Raw genomic sequence first — 21,425 nt, forward strand, 5'->3', positions numbered from 1 at the left:
AAAAAAAAAAAAAAAAAGATAAAATGGATATAGAGAAATACTGTTAACTGATGGGACACGGTGGGGATAATAATCATCATAATGAAACAAAGTATATGATTTGTTGAATGTAAAACTGATGATATGCCCTGTAAACTTTCACTCAATTCACAATAAAAACTTTGGGAAAAAAAAAGAAATTTAAACTATGTCATAGAGATACTCGCTTGAAAAAATATATATAGGCTTAGAATTTTTGTATATAAATTATACTTGAATAAATTATTTTGATGGTTTGTTTTTTCATATACAGGTCAATGGTACAGTAGAAATGAACCATCTTAACTGGGTCCTAGGAAGTGGGCTTGCCCGCTTCCTGTACAAATACATATTCCAGCTACTCTAATGTAAACTTGCCCCAGAGCCCAGTGGTGATTTAAACTAAAAATGGGAGCCAGATCCTTATCTATAGAGAAAAACAACAGAGACCCAATAGGAAGAAGGAACTTGCCCAAGGTCACAAATCCAGACACTTTCTGGGCCAGGGTAAGAATTTGGCTCCCATGCTATCCAGAATTTCCCTACTTTCTGCCTTGATACGGAAACTGCTTGCAACATTTCTCCTCACCAAACTGCATAGCTGCCAAGAAACCATAAGCCCGAACAAATGGGCAACGCTGCATGCCACCAATAACTGCCATTACCAGTCATTTTGATAGTGCCGCTTTGAATTTAGAAACCAATGGCGTTGAGGACAGCCTTTAGGAAACTGGAACAGAACCTGTTTGTAAGTATAAAGGCTGCTATCGATTCTATGTGATAGATAATTGTGATTCTTATTCCAGTGCATTCAAGTCCCAAGAGCCCTGAAGGTAATTAAACCCATAACTCATGCACATATCAGTGGCACAGCCAAGTATTCATAATGTAAATCTTGAAAATCAATTTTTGAAAGAAGAAAATTAGTTACTAAGGAAGTATAAGTAATTAACTGCACAGATTCACCATGAAAATGCACTGTCTTTCTATGCTGATATTATCAGCATTGGTAATTATCACATCGAACCTAGGCCTTTTAATATTACTTTGGACAAGAGAAATTTGCCTAGCAGCATTTCAAGCAACCAGTCCAGCTTTTCCATTTCATCTGATGTAATACCTAAGTGAAACCTAAGCCCTGTTTCCCTATATTCTTTTAATGAATCAAATCATTTCCTTGGGCTGAGGCAGCGCCTACAAACACTGTCAGCACATTGAATCATACGTTCCCCCTAACATAAAAAGGTAAAACATTTCTCATGCACTCCAGATTGTTTTTCTTTTCTGCTCTGTAGCAGTAATCAAGGCAGAAGGCTTTTCAAAGTGAACAGGTTTCATTTAAGTCAACTGTGTTCTGTCCTCACAAAGCAAACTCAAATGAAAGCAATGCTTGACTACTTGTCATTGGATGAAGTGTAAAGTTACTGCTTCCTTTGCTTCTTCACAGCTAACTCGTTTCTCTTAGTTCCCTGAGCCCAGGTCTGTCTTCTGTTGAGGTTACACTTGGCAGGTGTGAAGCTGTAGTATGTGGCTTAGAGCAGCCTCAACCAGGAGACACTCACCCACTGCCACAGAGTCAATTCTGATTCATAGTGGCCCTCTATAGGGTTTCTGAAACTGTAAATCTTTTACAAGAGCAGGCAGTCTCATCTTTGTCCCTCACAGCAGTTGGTAGGTTTGAACCACCCACCTTGCAATTAGCAGTCCAATACAGGTACTTCTAAATCTGCTTAGAGTAGCTTCTGGAATGGTAAACTGTAGCTGAAAAAGATGTTTGGCTCTTCTTTCCCTCTTGGGTTAAGGTTAAACCTCAAATGAGAAAAGACTGTCTAAAGCTAAGAACAGAGCTCTGGTGAGGTGCTGCTGGATAAACTTTGAACTGCTAGCTGCAAGGTTGGTGATTCAAACCCATTAGTCACTCTTCAGAAACCTTATACAGGGTCTCTGTGAGTTGGAACTGACTTGACATCACTTAACAGCAACAACAACAACAACAAAAAACCAAGTTGAAGAACAACCCCTTTTGTTTCTTTTTTTGCTGTATAGGCAGGCACACACAAACGAGTCCCTGTTCATTTTATTTCATTTTTGTTCCCCTCTCTGCGAAACAAATGAAATAGAAACAGAACTGAGGAGGAGTCGAAGAAAGCCTCATATATTAAAATCTTAAATAGATTCTTTGAATTCAAAGTACAGGTAAACAGGAGATATACTAGTTGTGGGGCCTTGTCCCAGCTAAACAAAGCCACCAAGGCCATCTAGCAAATCAAGGAAGGTGGAAGATCCATTAAAAAAAAAAAAAAAAGTCTGGAGGGGACACAGAAAAAAATACCAGACTTTCAAGAGCCGGACTGCTTCCCTGCACTCTGCTCTCGGATCTGTTGTGTCCAAAGAGAAGAGGGCTTTTAGGTAAGTTCTCCAATGATTCAGCTTTTTGCACACATATGCAAATAACATCCCTCATCAGCAGTCCTGCCTTGGAGATTAATAGCAAGCAATATGCTTGAATTAGAAGTCCGATCTCCATTCAAATGAGAAGTGTCTTCTCTTCCTGGTGACAGAGCATCCCCACGTACAGAGATCAGGAAATCATGAACATCTTAAGTGGGAGGAGGTATTGTTCTGGTTCACCTGAAAAGACCCTTTCAGATTCGCTGGTGTTTTGTAGTCCCCTTTCATGACCCGGGATGTATTGTTGATGACAGTCGGGTCAGGGTTGCCGTAGTTGGGTGGATTTGCATAGCGGTCATAGCCAAGCCGAGTCAGCATGGGGGCGATATGGGCCATGTCTCTCAGGACGTCCCCAGGGATGGGGCCCGTCCAGTTGGACAACGCTTCCAAGTTCACAGGCTTGATGACTTGGTCTGTGGCCCGCTCAATCTTGGACAGGGAGATGCCTCCCGGCTTGGTGGTGAGATCCTTGTGGTGCAGCACAGCGTCACTCCAGGTGATACCCAGGAAGTTGAGGATGAGTTTGAGGGAGACCCGGGGGTGCAGCACCAGCTGCTCATAGTATATGGGCAGGCACTTGCTCCTGCCCACCTCCAGGCATTGGGCATACATCACCTCGATGGCTTTGTTCCACTTGGTGAGGCAGTTACGGTAGCTGCTGAGGTCAAAGCCGGCGATGGTGACCTTATGGGTGATCATAGAGTGGACGGACGCCCGGCCGTCCCACAACATCAGCAGGAACTTGGAGTTGGGGAAGAGGCAGAACAAATAGACGGAGGACTTGAGCCCGAAGGGGTCCTTGTTGCACAGCATGCGAGCCGGCTCTCCATGCTTGGTGACCACCTCCAGGATAAAGGCCTGCGTGGTGGCATCTAGCACCTCGTCAGTCACGTCTGCCTCGTCCAGACGCAGTTTCTCTTGGCCTGACTTGGACCAGGCCTGGCGCATGGCCAGCACGCGGGGGATGACGCGGGTCTCCTCGCCGCAGCACACCTCGGGGTGAGCATCCAGCACGGCACGCATCAGCGTGATGCCGCTGTGGGGCACGCCACCCATGAAGATGAGCGGTATGGCCTTGCTGTAGCGGTCCTCCACGTGGTTCGTGCCCACCATCACCAGCTCCTACTGCTCTGGCCGCATGATCCAATGGGGGCCCCGTAGGCCCACCAGCACTCAACCCCTTTAATTACGGGAAGGTCACTCTAAATTGTTCTCTGGCCCACAAATACCTGAGAAAACACCCACTACATCTACTTGATTTGATTGTTAACCCATAGGCTAGCAGTTCTAGTCCACTCAGAGACATCTAAGAAGAAATTCCGAGTGATCTACTTGTGAAAAATCAGCCACTGAGAATCCCACGGGGCATAGTTCTGCTCTGACACACATGAGGTCACCATGAGTCAGAATAAGCTCGATGGGTTTAACATCTACTGACATAAAACATGCATACTAATACTTAGAATAAGAAGTATCATTATTCCAAATAAGAGTGTTATCAAACCAGTCTTCACGCACTTACCTAGTTGAAGATCTGTGTGTGGGGGAAAGGCATTATCTAATTAAAGGACAAACATGTTCTTTGAACTGTTTTGTGAGGTATACAATGTCTTCCTCTCAAGTACATGTGTATAATTCTTTCCCAAGGGCATTTCAGTTTTTAAATAAAGAAATAATTGTCAATATTTCAATATAGCCAAACTGCCCAGATAAATTCTGCTGTTCCTAAAATATATGACAGAACATGCCAAGGTAATAGATAACCCTGCTTTCTCTAAGATTTTAATACTGCATATCTAATTTCTTCTAAAGGGAATAAAGAATAGCTATAACAGAGCAATGATAAAGTTAGGTCCAAGGCTCCATGAACCTCCACCATTTCCAGTGTTGAAGATATAAGAAAAGGGCAATGCAAGGTTGAATTCAGAATAACCACTTGGTTGTGGAAGCTATAAAAATGACATTGTATAATAAATATTTGGTGCTGAAGCTAGAATATTTTTGCTTAACAAAAGGAAGACGGAGACTAAAGGCAGTAGAACCAAACACAGGGGTATTCAGGTAGAATATAATTGAGTCTTTCTTATCTGAGGGTCAATTACTCCATTGCTTTGGTGTCCAGAAGCATGTGATTTCCCTGAAATCAGAAGTCCTCGGTTTTCTGTTGTTTGACTGTAGGGGGCCATCCTTATGGGACTGCTGTCTTAGCAGATACCACTGGTATATAACTACAGCCACAGCAAGGGACAGGGTCATAATAGATTAGAAAAAGTTTACCAGAAATAAAAGACATGAGTTCTATATATTCCTGAGTGTTTAAGTGTACATAGAAGAAAAAAAAAAAATTCCCAGAGGGAATAGTAACAAATACTGTTGAATGATGATATGTGAGATTGTAATCATTGCAATAAAACAAAGTATGATAGGATAAGTCCAAGATCAATGTTCTCTCAGGTAAACTATCACTCCATTTACAATGAAAGTTTTTTTGTGTATTGTAGTTTTTAAGTAGATGGATTGAATAGTCACTGTAGCAAAAAGAGGTAGTCTACATTCAGTTCGACCATTTAAGGAGATAGCATATGACCAACAACCACTAGTGCTGAGGGATGAAGCATAAACTGCACTGAAGGAATTGGTGAAAAACAAGGCTCCAGATATTGACAGAAAATCAAATGATACGTTTCAACAAATGGAAGAAACATGGGGAGTGCTCACTTCTCTAAGAAATTTGGAAGATAGCTACTTGGTCAACTGACTGGAAGAGATCCATGTCTGTGCCCATTCCCAAGAGAGATGATCAGAAGGCATAAATTACCAAAAATAGTAATAATGTCACATACAAGTAAAGTTTTGCTGAAGGGTATTCAAAACGAGTTATAGCAGTAGGGACCTGCCAGAAATTCAAGGATTCAGAAGAGGATAGCCTGCTGATATGAAATGGATCTTGGATTAAAGCAGAGAATACGAGAAAGATATTTACTTGTGTTGATCATAACAAACTATGGATAACGTTGTGAAGAATGGGAATTCCAGAACAACTTCATTGTGCTCTTGAGGAACTGTTACATACACAAGAGACAGTCGCTTGAACAGAACTAGGGAATGCTATATGGTTTAAGATCAGGAAAGATATGTCAGAGTTATGTCCTTTAGCCATAATTATTCAATCCGTGTGCTTAGTAAATAATCCGAGACACTGGGTTATACGAAGAAGAATGCGGCATAAACATTGAAGAAGGCTCATTAATAACCTATGATATGCAGATGACACAATCTTGCTTGCTGAAAGTAAAGAGGTCTTGAAGCATTTACTGATGAAGAGCAAACAGCACAGCCTTCAGTATGAATTACAGCTCAATAAAAAGAAAAGAAAAAAATCCTCATACACAAATAAACAACATCATAATTAACAGTGAAAAGAGCAAAGCTGTTGAGGAATTCATTTTTCTTGGATCCACAATTGACAGCCATGAGAGCAGCAGTCAAGAAATCAAATTTGCAAACGACCTCTTTAAAGTGTTAAAAAGCAAAAATGTTACCTTTAGGACTAAGGGGCACTGAAAACAGCCCCGATGTTTTCAATTGCCTCATATACATGTGAAGGGAGCTCCGTGTCTCTCTACACAAAGAACTGGACTGCAAACAACAAGGTCTGTGGTTGAAGCCCACCAGCAGCTGTGCATGAGAAAGATGAGGCTTTCTGCTCCTGAAAAGATGTACAGCCTCAGAAACACTATAGAGGGTTGTTATGAGTCATAATCTACTCGACTGCACTTAACAATAACAACATATACAAGTGAACGCTGGATAATAAAGGAGCTCTGGTAGCGTAGTGGTTACGAATCGGGCTGCGAACCTTAAGGTCAGCAGTTCGAAACTACCAGCCGCTCCGCGGAAGAAAGGTGAGGCTTTCTACTCCCGTAAAGATTTACACCCTTGGAAACCCTGTACAGGGTCGCTATGGGTCGGAACCGACTCGACAGCACTTAACAACAACAACAACAAGAACTAGTGCTGGTGAAGAATACTGAACATACCATGAACACAGACCATCAATTGCTCATATGCAAGTTCAGGCTGAAGCTGAAGAAAATGAAAACAAGTCCTTAAGAGCCAAATATGACCTTGAATGTATCCTACCTGAATTTAGAGATCATCTGAAGAACAGTTTTGCGTCATTAGACACAAATGACTGGAGACAAGCAATGTTGTGGGAGACAAGCAAATTTGTGGGATGACATCAAGAACATCATACAGGAAGAAAGCAAAAGGTCACTGAGAAGACAAGAGAGACTGAAAAGACCAAAATGAATGTCAGAAGACACTCTGAACCTTCCTTCCAATGCAGAGATGCTAAAGCAAATGGAAGAACTGAGGATGTAAAAGAACTGAACAGAATATTATGGATGGAGTTGCTAAAAATTCCAACCAAAAAGGAAGGAGTCTTATCAAGGATCAAGCTTGCTTTTTCAGTGCACTGGGTTGATGTTGTTGTTGTTGTTGTTGTTATGTGCCGTGGAGTCGGTTCCGATTCATAACGACCCTGTATAGGGTTTCCAAGGCTGTAAATCTTTATGGGAACAGAAAGCCTCATCTTTCTCCCACGGAACAGCTGGTAGTTTTGAACTGCTGACCTTAAGGTTCACAGCCTGATTCATAACCACTACGCTACCAGAGCTCCTTGCACTGGGTTGATAGGGACAAGCAATTTAGACCTTGGGTGCCAATAATGGGGGCTATAAAGGCATAAAGTGGCTGGCTTCCAAGCTTTTGTGAGTGTGCTTAGTGTCAGAATGAGGGGATTAAGGTAGAATTTCCACTGAATAGCTTTCCTCTTTTCCAGATGGGTCTGGTGAAAGGGGATGGGGGATGATGGTGATAGGATTTTATGATTTAACTGTAATTGTTATCAGGATTAATTGCGATGGTCACAACTATAGTTGTAGAATATGTATAACTAAAAAGGGGGTGTAGTTAATCTTTCATTTCAGGAACAGAGTATCCCAGGACCATCAAGAAGGAAGAGCATGAGTGGAGCGTGAGATCCTACCTAGAAAAGCGACAACAGCAGAGACGGTGGCAGAGGCGATGGCCTGGAGAGATACAGCAGCTGTGTAGGCCATGGACTGAGAGAGGCTGTGTCTGCGGGCAGGAGGCTGGCTTGTAAAATGTGTCCTTTTCACATTTAAATGAATATATATGTTTTGCTTTGTATGTGTACATCAATTATTTTTGCTTTGTTGATTTGTGAAAAATAAGATATAAAAGGGAAACCATAGGGATAGCTGTTGTTGCAGGGAGGGGGTTAAAATCATTTAGATGAAGCAAAATGTATGATTGGTTAAAAGTAAAGCTGATGATTGTATCTGCTAACATTTACTCAATTCACAATAAAAGTGGTGTGTTTTTTTTAAAATTCTTTCTCACCCTTACATCAGTGATTTAAGAAGAAATTTAGAAAAACATTTTCCTAGAGAAATAAATGGTTGATATAAACACTGGGGTTAGATACTGTTGTCAACTAGACAGCTGTGCCTTGCACCAGCATTTTCCTGATAGAATCTTACCTGTCAAAGGTGGCCTTATCCCAATTGTATTTGTCCCCTTATTCTGGCCTGATTAGCAATCAGTACTCTAAAAGAAAAGGTCAGATTTTATTTCAGTTTCAATTAGAGTCTTAGAGCAATTTCTAGGTTTATAGTGGGCTATGTAAATGAGTCAGGTATGAAGTGTTAAGACTCTCTTCAAGTGCTGTGAGGTAGGTGATAGAAAAAGCCATGAAAGTTTAGTTGCTCCCAGCAGTGGAGCTGGAGCTGTTGAAAGACCCTGTAACTCTGAGTCACAGAATGGCTAAAAGTACTTGTGTGCTTCAGGAGAAGGAAATGTCTCAGAAGTATGAAAAGACCCCACGTGGTAAGAAAAGAGAGAGTCTGCTGTAGAGGTGTGGCTCCAATAACTGTTTTAGAAGCAGGTGAGAATCCAGGTATTGAATGGAAGTCTCCAAACAACTCTGCTTCATGGATGGCTTCTCAAAGGTCATGATTCCCTCCTGTATTTACTGCATTTGCCAAACCCTCCCACCCCATGGCAGGAGCAGTGATGTGTCCCAGACCACATGATTAACAGAAGGATTTGCAGATAGGCTCAGCCTGAGGGAGGTAGTTACAAAAGTAGCTAGAGCAGATAGGAAAAGTCACAGCCACGAGAAAATTGTAAGGCTTCAGTTAGCAATGCAGGTTTTTTTCTTTTCTCTAGATACAGTACTGATTTCTAAAGCACTCCAGGTTGTAAATGGATCAGCTGTTGTTTTTTATTTGCTTCTCTCTAATGGCTAGAAATGCATAGAAATCAAATTGACTACATCTGTGGAAAGAGACAGTGACCAGCTCCATATCATCAGCGAAAACAAGGCCAGGGGCAGATTGTGGAACTGACCATCAATTGTTCATATGCAAATTCAGACTGAAGCTGAAGAAAATGAAAACAAGTCTACAAGAGTCAAAATATGATCTTGAATATATCCCACCTAAATTTAGAGACCATCTGAAGAACAGATTTGATACATTAAACACTAAAGACTGAAGACCAGAAGAGTTGTAGGATGACATCAAAAACATTATACATGAAGAAAGCAAAAAGTCATTAAAAAGACAAGAAAGATGGAAAAGATCAAAATGGATGTCAGAAGAGACACTGAAACTTGCTCTCCAGTGTAGAGATGCTAAAGCAAATGGAAGAAATGAGGAGGCATAAGAGCTGAACAAAAAATTTCAAAGGTCAGATCAAGAAGACAAAGTCAAATATAATTTAAAAAAATGTGCAAAGATCTGGAATCAGAAACCCAAAAGGGAAGAACATGCTCAACATTTCTCAAGCTGGGGAAACTGAAGAAAAAAATTCAAGCTTCGACTTTCATTATTGAAGGATTCTCTGGGCAAATTATTGACTCATGCAGAAAGCATCAAAAGAATATGGAAGGAATACATAGAGTCATTGTACCAAAAGGAAATGGTTGATGTTCAACCATTTCAAGAGGTAGCATTATGATCAAGAGCCAATGATACTGAAAGAGGAAGTCCAAGGTGCATTGAAGGAATTGGCAAAGAACAAGGCACCAAGAATTGATGGAATAAAAATTGAAACCTTTCAAGAAAGTGAGGCAGCACAGGAGGTACTCACTCATCTCTGCCAAGAAATTTGGAAGACAACTATGTGGCCAACTGATAGGAAGAGATTCGTATTTGTGCCCATTCCAAAGAATAGTGACGTAACAGTATGCAGAAATCATCAGACAATATCTTTGATATCCCACGTGAGTAAAGTTTTACTAAAGGTAATACAGAAATGGCTGCAAGCATGCATTCCAAGAGGACTTCCAGAGGTTCAAGTTGGCTTCAGAAGAGGACGTGGAACGAGGGATATCATTGCTGATGTCCGATGGATCTTAGCTGAAAGCAGAGAATACCAGAAAGAAGTTTACCTGTGCTTTATTGACTATGCAAAGGTTTTCGATTGTGTGGCTCATGACAAATTGTGGACAACATTGCAAAGTATGAGCATTCCAGCACACTTCCTTGTGCTCATGAGGAATCTGTACCTAGACCAAGAGGCAGCTGTTCGAACAGAACATGGGAACACTGATTGGTTTAACATTAAGAAACGTGTGTAACAGGGTTGTATCCTTTCATCATATTTGTTCAACCTGTATGCTGAGCAAATAATCTGAGAAGCTGGGCTCTCTGAAGAAAAACGTGGCATCAGGATCGGAGGAAGACACACTAACAACCTGCGATATGCAGATGATACAACCTTGCTTGCTGAAAGTGAAGAGGACTTAAAATATTTACGATGAAGATCAAAGACCACAGCCTTCGGTACGGATTGCATCTCAATGTAAAGAAAACAAAAATCCTCACCACTGGACCAATAAAGAACATCCACATCAATGGAGAAAAGATTGAAGTTGTCAAGGACTTCATTCTTCTTGGATCAACCATCTACTCTCATGGAAGCAGCAGTCAAGAAATCAAACAACGTACTGCATTAGGCAAATCTGCTGCACAGGAACTTTTTAAAATGTTGAAGAGCAAAGATGTCATCTTGAGGACTAAGGTGCACCTGACCCAAGCCATGGTATTTTCAATAACCTCATATGCATGTAAAAGCTGGACAGTGAATAGGGAAGAACATAGCAGAATTGATGCTTTTGAGTTACGGTGTTGGAGGAGAATTTTGAAAGTGCCACAGGGAGACACCCCATCGAGATGGATTGGCCAAGTGGCAGAATCGATGGACTCAAGTGTGGCAACAGTAGTGAGGCTGGCTCAGGACTGGGCAGTGTTTCGTTCTGCTGTTCACAACATTGCTATTAGTTGGTACCGACTCAATGGCACCTAACAGCAACAACAACAGCCCCTTGCCACCGTTGTATTTCTTTAATACATCAATCGTTTCATTTTTGTCCAATTATAAAATCAACATGTGAACACTAAGAGTTTTGGAAAATAGACTAAATCAGAACAAAACCCCACAAACACAAACCACTGTAAGCATTCACTGTGAAAAAGTTGTGGGGAAGAAAACAACTGAAGAGCAGCAGGAAAAACCCAACCAATAGAATCTCTAATTCCAAATGGGTGCCCAACGTGACCTGATCATCCATTATATTTTGCTATTAAGTCTGCTGTGTCAAGCTCCAGAACACTGAACTGATATCTTCTTGACTCAAACATCTCCCAACAGCTCCTCTCCATTACTGCCTATTATCAAGTGATAACTGTGTGGCTCATATTTTATACAGGAAATGGAAACCTTCTAGCTGGGGACCAAGCTCATAGCCTCTCCATCATCTGCACCCATCCTTTTCTCCAGTGACACAGGGGGACTAGTCTGCCACGTGTCACACAGGTGCTTTAGGTCCTGTTCTGTCCTGCCTTCTCAGGGCACCATCAGTTATCCCCTGTCACCTAGGGTTCTTCATCCGATCTCTCTAACTGCATTCTTCCAAGAAGTAGTTCAACATACTCTGGTCATCCCCGTTGTCAACACTGTCTGTCTGCTTACCACCCTAGTTCTCAGCTCCACCACACAGCAATGGTTTCCGATGTGATTAACCTAGAGTCCCCATCTTTCCCTTCCTATTCATTAGAAAATGAGAGATTTGAAAAAAAAAAAAAAAACCCTCTCCAATTAGACCTTTCTTATAACAGTGCCTATGGATGCTATCAACGACACACTATTTGGAGCAAATCCAGTGATCACTTGTTTATTTTCACCTTACAAGACCACTCAGAAGAATCCCACATAGTTGAATGAAGAGTAAAAATATTTTCCAATATTCTTTTCTCAGAGCATTTTGTTCTTGTTGTTAAGCACAATTGAGTCAGTCTAACCCATAGCGACCCTGTATATGATTTCTAAGGATCAGCTGGTGAGCTTGAATCACTGACCTTGCAGTTCAAACTCTACAGTCTAGCGCATTAACCCACAACACCACACCAGGACTCCCAAAAAGAATCTAACATGTTGTTGTCGTGAAGTGCCATCGAGTTGGTTCCAACTCATAGAGACCCTGTATAGGGTTTCTGAGGAGCGGCTGGTGAGCTTGAACCACTGGCTTTGTGGTTCAAAATGACTTTGCAGTCTAGCGTATTAACCCACAGCATCCCAGAAGGAAACCTGAAGGGGCTTTAAAAAGTCTGTGGAAAAAATTCCATTACCTTTTGAATGAAAATTCAATTTCTTCCATTAATTTTTTGAAGCCCCCTCACATATAAGTGGATTAAAGAGAGGCTACGGGGGGGGGGGGGACTATGGAGAAATACCAGCATGCAAAAACTGAAAAATGAATTAAGTGATACAGCACCATATCTTTTTAAAATTAAAATCTGTCAAAATTTTCTAAAATTAAGGAATCACCAAATTCTTCTTCCCCTTAATGAAAAGAGTGGTAGTCCCTTGACACACTGCAAACAATCATTTCTCTTCCTAACTTATTTACCTAGGTGGGACACCAAGCAAGCTTTATCACCAGGATGGAAGCCTCCAAAATGCTGCCTCAGAGCATGAGTGCAGCCATTTTGAGAACATTAACTATATTACTTCTTCTTGTTAAGTGCCTTGGAGTTGGATCTAACTCATAACCACCCTGTATAGTGTTTCTAAGGAGCTGCTGATGACTTTGAACCACCAACCTTGCAGTTCAAATCGACCTTAAGGTCTAGTGCTTATTCTACAGCACCACATCAGAACTCTTTTGTTTGGATGAGAGTAAATATATGACTTCTGGTGGGGCGTGTAGGATCAGCACTGGACTCTGACCCACAAGGTCAGCAATTCAAACCTACCAGCTGATCCTCAGAAAGTCTACACAGGGTCATTATGAGTCAGAACCAACTCAACAGCACTTAACAACAACAAGAAAAGCAAATATAATCAATCCCTGCTTGGAAACATCTGACACACATTCCTCCAATCTGTCCAGGTTACTTAAATGTATGTTTTAACTATTTTAGGCTGGGATGTTAATGATTGCCTGGTTCTGCCTGGAGCCTAGTTCCTGTTTGTGAAATTTCTGATAAGGAACGACCATCTGGACAAACAGGAGCCAGGAAAGTTAATCATAGCCTCCTTTAAGATGTTTATGGGGGCATCGTGACTACCTTGTGATTTATTGTGAATGCTAGAATCAGAGCCAACCTGCATGTAGTGTGCAATTAGTACTGTGGAGAACTGACAAAAATATTGCCTGAAACCGAAAGCTAATTGAACACCATTTCAACCGGCCTGCTTGCTATGGGGTGTGCATTTCATCCACTTACTACTACTAATGATCATCATAAAGACTTTTCTTGTTCTTTGTTTAACTTGGAATGATTATTAATTGGACTCAATTGCTCCAGGGCATCAGACCCAAGATTTGGGGGTAAAATTAGTGAACTGACCTTCCTATTCTGAGTCAAGAGCTGACCTGCTACTCCCAAGCCACAACTATCTTACCTAATTACTGTCTCTTCTAATCAGTCCATCAGAAGCATCACTGTACTACTCCCAGGGCAGCTTTGGCTTCGGCAGAACAACATACATTTTTTGTTCTCTGAAGTTAAAGACTATCATAGAATGATTGTGTCTGACAAATATAACCCAACAGCTATCAAGACACCACTTGGAGATGAACATTTTTGAAGGAATTGTGTCATAAGAAAACACACTAATAAATATCACTGAACAGATGGATCCTGATCACAGATTCAGAAAGGTTGAACAGAGCAAGTAGTGAAGATTGATACCTACCTACAAAGCAACGATCTGGGCACAGAGCACAGCAGGCTATGCCAGAGATATTTGGCATATTTATTGAACCAGTTAAAGAGTTTCACAGTCCTTCTAATTAATATACTTACCTCTGGTTACATAGAGCTAGTCTATAGTGAGATTCCCCCTGATTTATTTAACTCTTAAATACCATAAACTTCTAAGCAATACCTATGCTCATGTCGGCAATAAATTTGCTGCCATGCTATTAAACATTGTTTGCACTTTAGAAATGTCAGTGATATTTGCAGTTCTAAACACTGTTTCATGCCATTTCAAAGGTGCGGTTGTTACTGCCAAAAATATTCATGTTTTAAAAGCCTCACTCCCATAAAAGGCTTAGGGTCAAGAGACATGAAAAATCTCTGTTTCATCTTTAGTCTGTTCAAATGCATTATATAAAAGACTGTCAGGAGGAAAATATGTCCTGGCAGATTTGCCTGCTTTGCAAAATGAAAGGTGGCTTAGATTCATCTCAATTCCCATTTACAGTTTGTAAAAATCTTTCTCAACTAGTAAGTTTCAACACAGCAGTAAAATCACTCCATTCAATCTATTTCACTGAGGTTAACATTATGGTTTTGTTTGTTGGTCTTAGGAAAAATGCCCTACTCCATGGAAACTAAAGATGCCACATTTTGCATATGCTGAGACTAACCCTCACCTCCAGAATCCACGCCTTCCATTTAAATCCATGACCTCAAAAGAGCTCATAGAAATTCAAAGCTGCTCAGCAAGTCCAAAAATTCAAGGTGGTGAGCAGAGACTGATTCGAGAGATGTCAAACCGTAAGACTCTTACATCTCATTAATGTTTACTGTATTTTGCTAACAAATAGATAAATACATGAATATATACATACATGCAATTATTCATTCATTCAACATCTGCTGAGTAGTTACTCCATGCCAAGTATCACATTACACTCTGAAGACACAGTTGTGAAGAAGATAGGAAAGATCCCAATACCCTGAAGAGCTCACAGTCTGCTGGTTAAAGTAAACATTAAACAAAAATACTAAGTTGGCTGCATACCCAAAGAGAGAAACCGAGATTACTTCAACAGTATATATTAAGGGGACTACCACCTACTTGGAGTCCTGGTGTGGCGCCATGGGTTAATGTGCTGGGCTGCAAAGTCATTTGAACCTCAAGGTTGGCAGTTCAAACTCACCAGCCATGCCTGGGAAACCCTATACCAGGTCGATATGGGTTGGACTCGACAGCACTTAACAACAACAACTACAGACTTGACAGAGTCCTGGTGTGGCGCTATAGGTTAAGGCACTGGACTGCAAAGTCAGTTTGAACCACAATGTAGATGGTTCAAGCTCACCAGCCACTCCACAGAAACGCTATACAGGGTTGCTATGAGTCTGGCAGTGCAGTGGTTATGAGTCAGGCTGCTAATCTCAAGGTCAGCATTTCAAAACTACTAGCGGTTCTGCAGAAGAAAGAGGAGGCTTTCTGCTCCTGTAAAGAATTTACAGCCTTAGGAACCCAATACAGGGTCGCTATGAGTTGGAACCAACTCCACAGCACACCACACCACTACCACCATGAGTCAGAAGCGACTCGATGGCATTTAACAACTCAATGAAGTAGCATTGAAATGAAGAGTTCAATTAGAAAGAGGAATCACTACATTTAGAGAAGCCACCAAGAATAGTTCAATAAATTTGCATGCTATAACACTAGATTTAGATCCCTTGTAGCTGCTCCAGTCATTTAATCCACAGGCCTGTGTGGAAGAAAAGATAGCAGAAATCATTCTATGGCCTGAGTAAGATGTCACCAGTAGTCAAATAATGATTTGAGTCTTTTACTGATAAATCCTTTTCCTCTCTCATATGACCCCCACCCCATTTTGGCAGGAGAACAAATGGTACTAAAATTAACTCAGGAGGAAATTGACATATTAGCCCAAGGAAACAGAGGAGCCCCAAAGTCCTGCCTCTAAATCCAAAAGTCAGGCGTTAACAGGTAATGCAGCAGGATTGAGACCGCACTGGAACAATCCATTTCCTTCCGTGGTGGAGGTGGTTATGTGCTGTGTGGAGTCAGTTTCGACTCATAGCGACCCTGAACAGGGTTTCCAAGGCTGTAAATCTTTACGGGAATCAGAAAGTCCATCTTTCTCCCACAGAACAGCTGGTAGTTTCGAGCTGCTGACCCTTAGGTTAGCAGCCTGATTTGTAACCACTATGCTACATTTCCTTTATCCTTACCAGAATAAAATGCTCTTTGATCTGAGAGAAAGAAGAGACCTTAAAGTGGAAATCCAAAAATATGTCACCACTTTTCACAGATCTCTGGGTGGAGGAAGAGAAGAGGAACCTTGGAGAGAAGCACCTTCCTGGTGGGCCAATCATCTAGACCAAAAAGACGCTTTGAGAAGACTTCATGCAACTCCGGCAGCTCCAAACATCCATGGTTAACCAGTGAGGCATAAAATTTGGCAAAGAGAGCTAGTGCCTGTACTCAGTGTTCCATGGCTGTATTGAACTTAAAGGCAACAAAGGATGTAATGATAAGTACAATTCACCCCACTCTCCCAATCCCCCAAATCACGTGAAGGTATTCAGTGGAGCTTCAAAAAGTTCATGGAAAAATGGAATGAAAAGATAATGAAACTTTTCTATGAGCTTTTCGAAGCTCCCTCATATTTGCAGGACAACTGTGCACCGGAAGTGTCATCAGCAGCTGTCATCCTCGAGACAATTGTATAAGTATGCTGAAGCCAATCAGATGTCATTGCATTGTTAATATGAATTGTGGCTCAGACTGGAAAGTACAAAAAGAGTCCTGATTTTTTTGGGTACAGAAATTTGCTCAAGGGAAAGAAAAAAACAAAACAAAAAGTTTGCATAAGGAAAGTAGCTATGAACTTGGAGGCTGGAATAGTTTGAAGAATTACTGTATTCAAATTAGATAACGATGTTATAAGAATGATGTAAGGGTGCAACTTGAACTTTTGAGAAAACAACTTCAACTGAAGGCTAAGGACCAGAAGAGTTCCCTGTGACCATAGAGACTACATTTTATACAACTTCCCATAGGTAGAATCTCCCTGAAATACTGTTGCCTTCAGTACTGCATCTCACTCTCAACTCCAACTCATAAGTAATCTCAGTTCATCTTGAGAGGGTAGACCCAGCTGGCCTGAGATGATGCGCTAGGATCTAAGTGTCTTTCAAAAAAAAAACTTCAGAAGATTTGGAATAAAATATGAAAACAATGAAGGGAATAAAATCTTTTAGTGTTAATACCAATATATTTAGGTTCAGAATAATGTATCCATTGTTGTTAGCTACTGTTATGTTGGCAACTTGATGTAACTCCTAACAGACCTTGCTGGGTCCTGCGCCATCTTCATGCTCATTGACCATTGTGACCAGTCATGTCATGGAGCGTTTTCGTGATTTGTGTTGGCCCCCTTCTTTACTCAACAGGACATCCTGTTCTAGCGGTTGGTCTGCAGTTTCTCTTTAATGTGCTTACAATGTTGAAGAGCACAGTCGCTCTGTAGGATAAGTACTGGATTGTGACCCACAAGGTCAGTGCGGTAGAAAGATGAAGCTCTCTGCTCCTGCAAAGATTTGCTGCCTTGGAAACTCTTAACAGAGTCACTATGAGTCGGCAACGACTCAATGGCACTTAACAACAACAATGTTTAAGAGAATGTGGCATATTTGATAATGCTGATTTAAACAGAAAAAAAGAGAAAGATTTCAACTTAAAATATTTCATTAATTTGTGATTTTTTATTTAAAAATGTAAGACCTTTTATCTCCATTTGCTTTAAATATACTGTAATGTTTAATAGAACTTAAGATTTTTTATATTTACAAGCTTAAATTATTAAATGTTTAAGAGTTGTTCAAGCAGTTAGTAAAGTTTTGCTTAGGATCATAAATTTGCCTAGTAAGGTAACTGAAGTGCTTAAAAAGACACTCAAATATATTACATTTTAAAATGTCACTTTAAAGTGTTGAAGAGAATTGAGGCACCTAAGTTTATAAACATGATTTCATTTAATAAAGCAGGCCAGGTGGCATCATTGATGGACTCAGGTGTGGCAGCGGTAGTGAGATTGGCCCAGGATCGAACATTGTTTCGTTCTGCTGTGCATGGGGTCGCTATGAGTCGGTTCCGACTCGATGGCACCTGACAACAAGTTTATAAACATGATTTCATTTAATAAAGCAGAGTTTCATCTGTTCAGAGTTGATCTAATATTAATTGGAGACCTGGTATGGTGCTGTAGGATAAGCACTGGACTGCAAGGTCGGCAGTTCAAACTCAGCAGCTGCTTAGAATCCCTATACAATGTAGCTATGAGTCAAAACGGACTCGACGGCACTCAACTTGTGACTGATAAAATATAGACTAGACTATGATTACAGAATAGACTCTGATATTTAAGTTGAATTTAAAGGGCAGGAGAAAGTTACTGTTTAATTTTTAAAATTTAATGAAATTAATTTAAAAACAAATAACAGCAAACAGTGTTTCCTGCACACAAAAGGTCACTTTCAGACCTCAATAGTTCAGATTTATGGCGCCTAGTCATTTTTTTACAGAGAAGCTTGGTCACAAGCTCAGGGCGCACCAAACATTGATTGTATGAAGCACAAGACAAATAGTGGCAGAACCCGCAACTTAGCCACTCAAGATGCCATTCTTCACCCTGTCTCCTTACCTGCCTACCAGTAGAGGCTAGAAAACCAAAAAGTCATTTCCACTGCCTACTTCACAGCATGCTGTAGCCCGTGACTCAGTTCTGTCCAAGAAGACATATGGTGGTGTTTTTGAGGACCTTCTACCTTCCTGAAAAAATGGAGGTAAATGCAAGAAGAGGAGAGCTATTTTCTTTAGACTTTGGACAGCCGCCATCTAGTGGCCAAGAGGGGAGAAGCACAAAAATGAAAAGCCAATGTACAAAGAATGTTAAGTACCATGGAGTCGGTTCCGACTCATAGCCACACTGTACAGTGTTTCCGAGGCTCTAAATCTTTACGGGAGCAGAAAGCCTCATCTTTCTCTCGCGGAACAGCTGGTATTTTCGAACTGCTGACCTTGTGGTTCGTGGCTCGACTCCTAACCACTATGCTACCAGAGCTCCTTGTACAAAGAATGGCAGACCAGAAAACAAAAAAGAGGCTGGCTGAGTCACGGAGCGGCCAGATCAACCCTGAGGTCATTTGCTGCTGTTTTTTTTTTTTTCTTGTGACTAAATAATAGCGTGTTGTTGTTAAGTGCCATCGAGTCGGTTCCGACCCATAGCGACCCTGTACAGGAAAGTCTCATCTGTCTCCCGCGGAGCGGCTGGTAGTTTCGAACCGCTGACCTTAAGGTTCGCAGCCCAATTCGTAACCACTACGCTACCAGAGCTCCTTAAATCATAGCGTAGTGATTACGAATTGGGCTGCGAACTGCAAGGTCAGCAGTTCGAAACTACCAGCTGCTCCGCGGAAGAAAGATGAGGCTTTCTGCTCCCATAAAGATTTACAGCCTTGGAAACGCTGTGCAGGGTCGCTATGAGTCGGAGTCGACTCCACGGTACTTTAACAACAACAACAACAAATAATAAATATCTTTATATGATAAGGCACTGTTAGTTGGTTTTCTATTATTTTAAGGCAAAAACGTCCATAATGGATAAATCAAAGAACATAAACTGGAGTTGTTAAATGCCATTGCGTTGGTTCTGACTCATTGCGACCTAGTATAGGGTTTTCAAGGAGCAGCTGGTGGGTTTGAACCACTGACCTTGTGGTCAGCAGTCTAGTGCTTATCCTACAGCGCCACACCAGGACTCCATCAACTTGAGTTGTTATTTTTGTTAAGAGCCATAGAGTCAGTTTCGACCCATAGCAACCCAGTACAGGGTTTTCAAGGAGTAGTTGGTGAGCTTGAACCGCCGACCTTGTGGTTCAAACGACTTTGTAGTCTAGCGCATTAACCCACAGCACCACACCAGGACTCCTCAAGTGGAGTAGGAGGCTCTAATCAAGATGGATGAGAGTCAAAAAGAAGGCCCCTTGAGACTTTCTCTTAAAATTCCATATAGAAACTTCATGAACGAAGCCTCCACCACTACTGCTACCATTTTCAAAAGCTTAAAATTAACGCTGCTATTAAGTGCCATTGAGTCGATTCGGACTTATAGTGTGAGCTTGAACCACTGACCTTGTGGTTCAAATGATCTTATAGTCCAGTGCATTAACGTACAGAGCCACACCAGAACTCCTAAAATTAACACTGGTGGTGGTAGTGGTGGTGGTGGTGGTGATTATGTGCCGTGGAGTGGCTTCCAACTCATAGTGACCCTGTATAGTGTTTTCCAGGCTGTAAATCTTTATAGGAGCAGAAAGCCTCATCTGTCTCCTGCAGAACAGCTGGTAGTTTTGAATTGCTGACTTTGAAGTAAGCAGCCTGACTCGTAAGCACTATGCTACCAGACCTCCTTAAAATTAACATTGGTGGTGGTGGTGGTTGTGTGACGTGGAGTCGGTTCCGACTCATAGCGACCCTGCATAAGGTTTCCGAGGCTATAAATCATTACGGGAGCAGAAAGTCTCATCTTTCTCCCATAGAACTGCTGGTAGTTATGAACTACTGTCCTTGAGGTCATCAGCCCGACTCGTAACCACTACACTATCAGAGCTCCTGTAAAAATTAACACTAAGGAGATGGACATGGGGGGCGGGGATGTCAGAAAATGTTTTAAGTCTAAATGAGACTGAATTATTAATTTTTATGAGTATTTACTAAGACATCACAGATTTCAACTGAGCTTACCTGGAAACCAACAGATTTCGGTTTTTTATTGCTGTTGTTGTGCTTGATGGTGGTGTTGCTGCTGGTACTGTTATTACTACTATAAGGCAGGATGGGCACTTGAGAAAATTAATGAAATAACAGAGAAATTAATTGCTGAAGTTATTAAGGATTTCATTATACTTGGGTACACAATCAACACAATCAAATGACATTGCATTGGACAAAAATACTGCAAAATACCTCTTTAAAGTGTTAAAGAGCAAAGGCACAACCCTGAGGACTAAGGCACACCTGATCTAAGCCATGTTATTTTCAGTTTCCTCATATGCATGCACAAGCTGAACAATGACTAAAGAAGACCTTTGAATGATGATTTTGGTGAAATATATTGAACATAGTGTGGACTGTCAGAAGAACAAACAACTCCATCTTGAAGGAAGTAGAGCCAGAATGCTCCATCGAAGCAAAGATGAGGAGAATTTGTCTCACATAAATGGATATGTCTTCAGGAGGGACCAGATCAGGAAAAGGATATCAAACTTGGTAGAGAGACAGTGAAAAAGAGGAGGACTTGCTGCAACAATGGGCTCAGGCAGACAATGACTGTGAGGATGGCACACGATCAGGCAGTGTTTTGTTCTGTTGTACTGAACTTTAAAGTCAACTTTAAGGCACCTAATAACAAAGCTCCATATCACCAGTGAAAACAAGGCCAGGGGCAGACTGTGGAACAGACCATCAATTGCTCATATGCAAAGTCAGACTGAAGCTGAAGAAAATGAAAACAAGTCCATGAGAGCCAAAATATGACCTTGAATATATCCCACCTGAATTTAGAGATCATCTGAAGAACA

General features: G+C 41.2%; 1 pseudogene; it reads right to left on the minus strand.

The window, feature by feature from the left end:
* Window positions 1-2,607: 2,607 nt before the first annotated feature.
* Window positions 2,608-3,609, minus strand: LOC102818478 (annotated as a pseudogene).
* Between the last annotated feature and the right edge of the window lie 17,816 nt (window positions 3,610-21,425).

The sequence above is a fragment of the Chrysochloris asiatica genome, unplaced genomic scaffold (genome assembly GCF_000296735.1).
Source record: "Chrysochloris asiatica unplaced genomic scaffold, ChrAsi1.0 scaffold00308, whole genome shotgun sequence".
NCBI lineage: Eukaryota > Metazoa > Chordata > Mammalia > Afrosoricida > Chrysochloridae > Chrysochloris > Chrysochloris asiatica.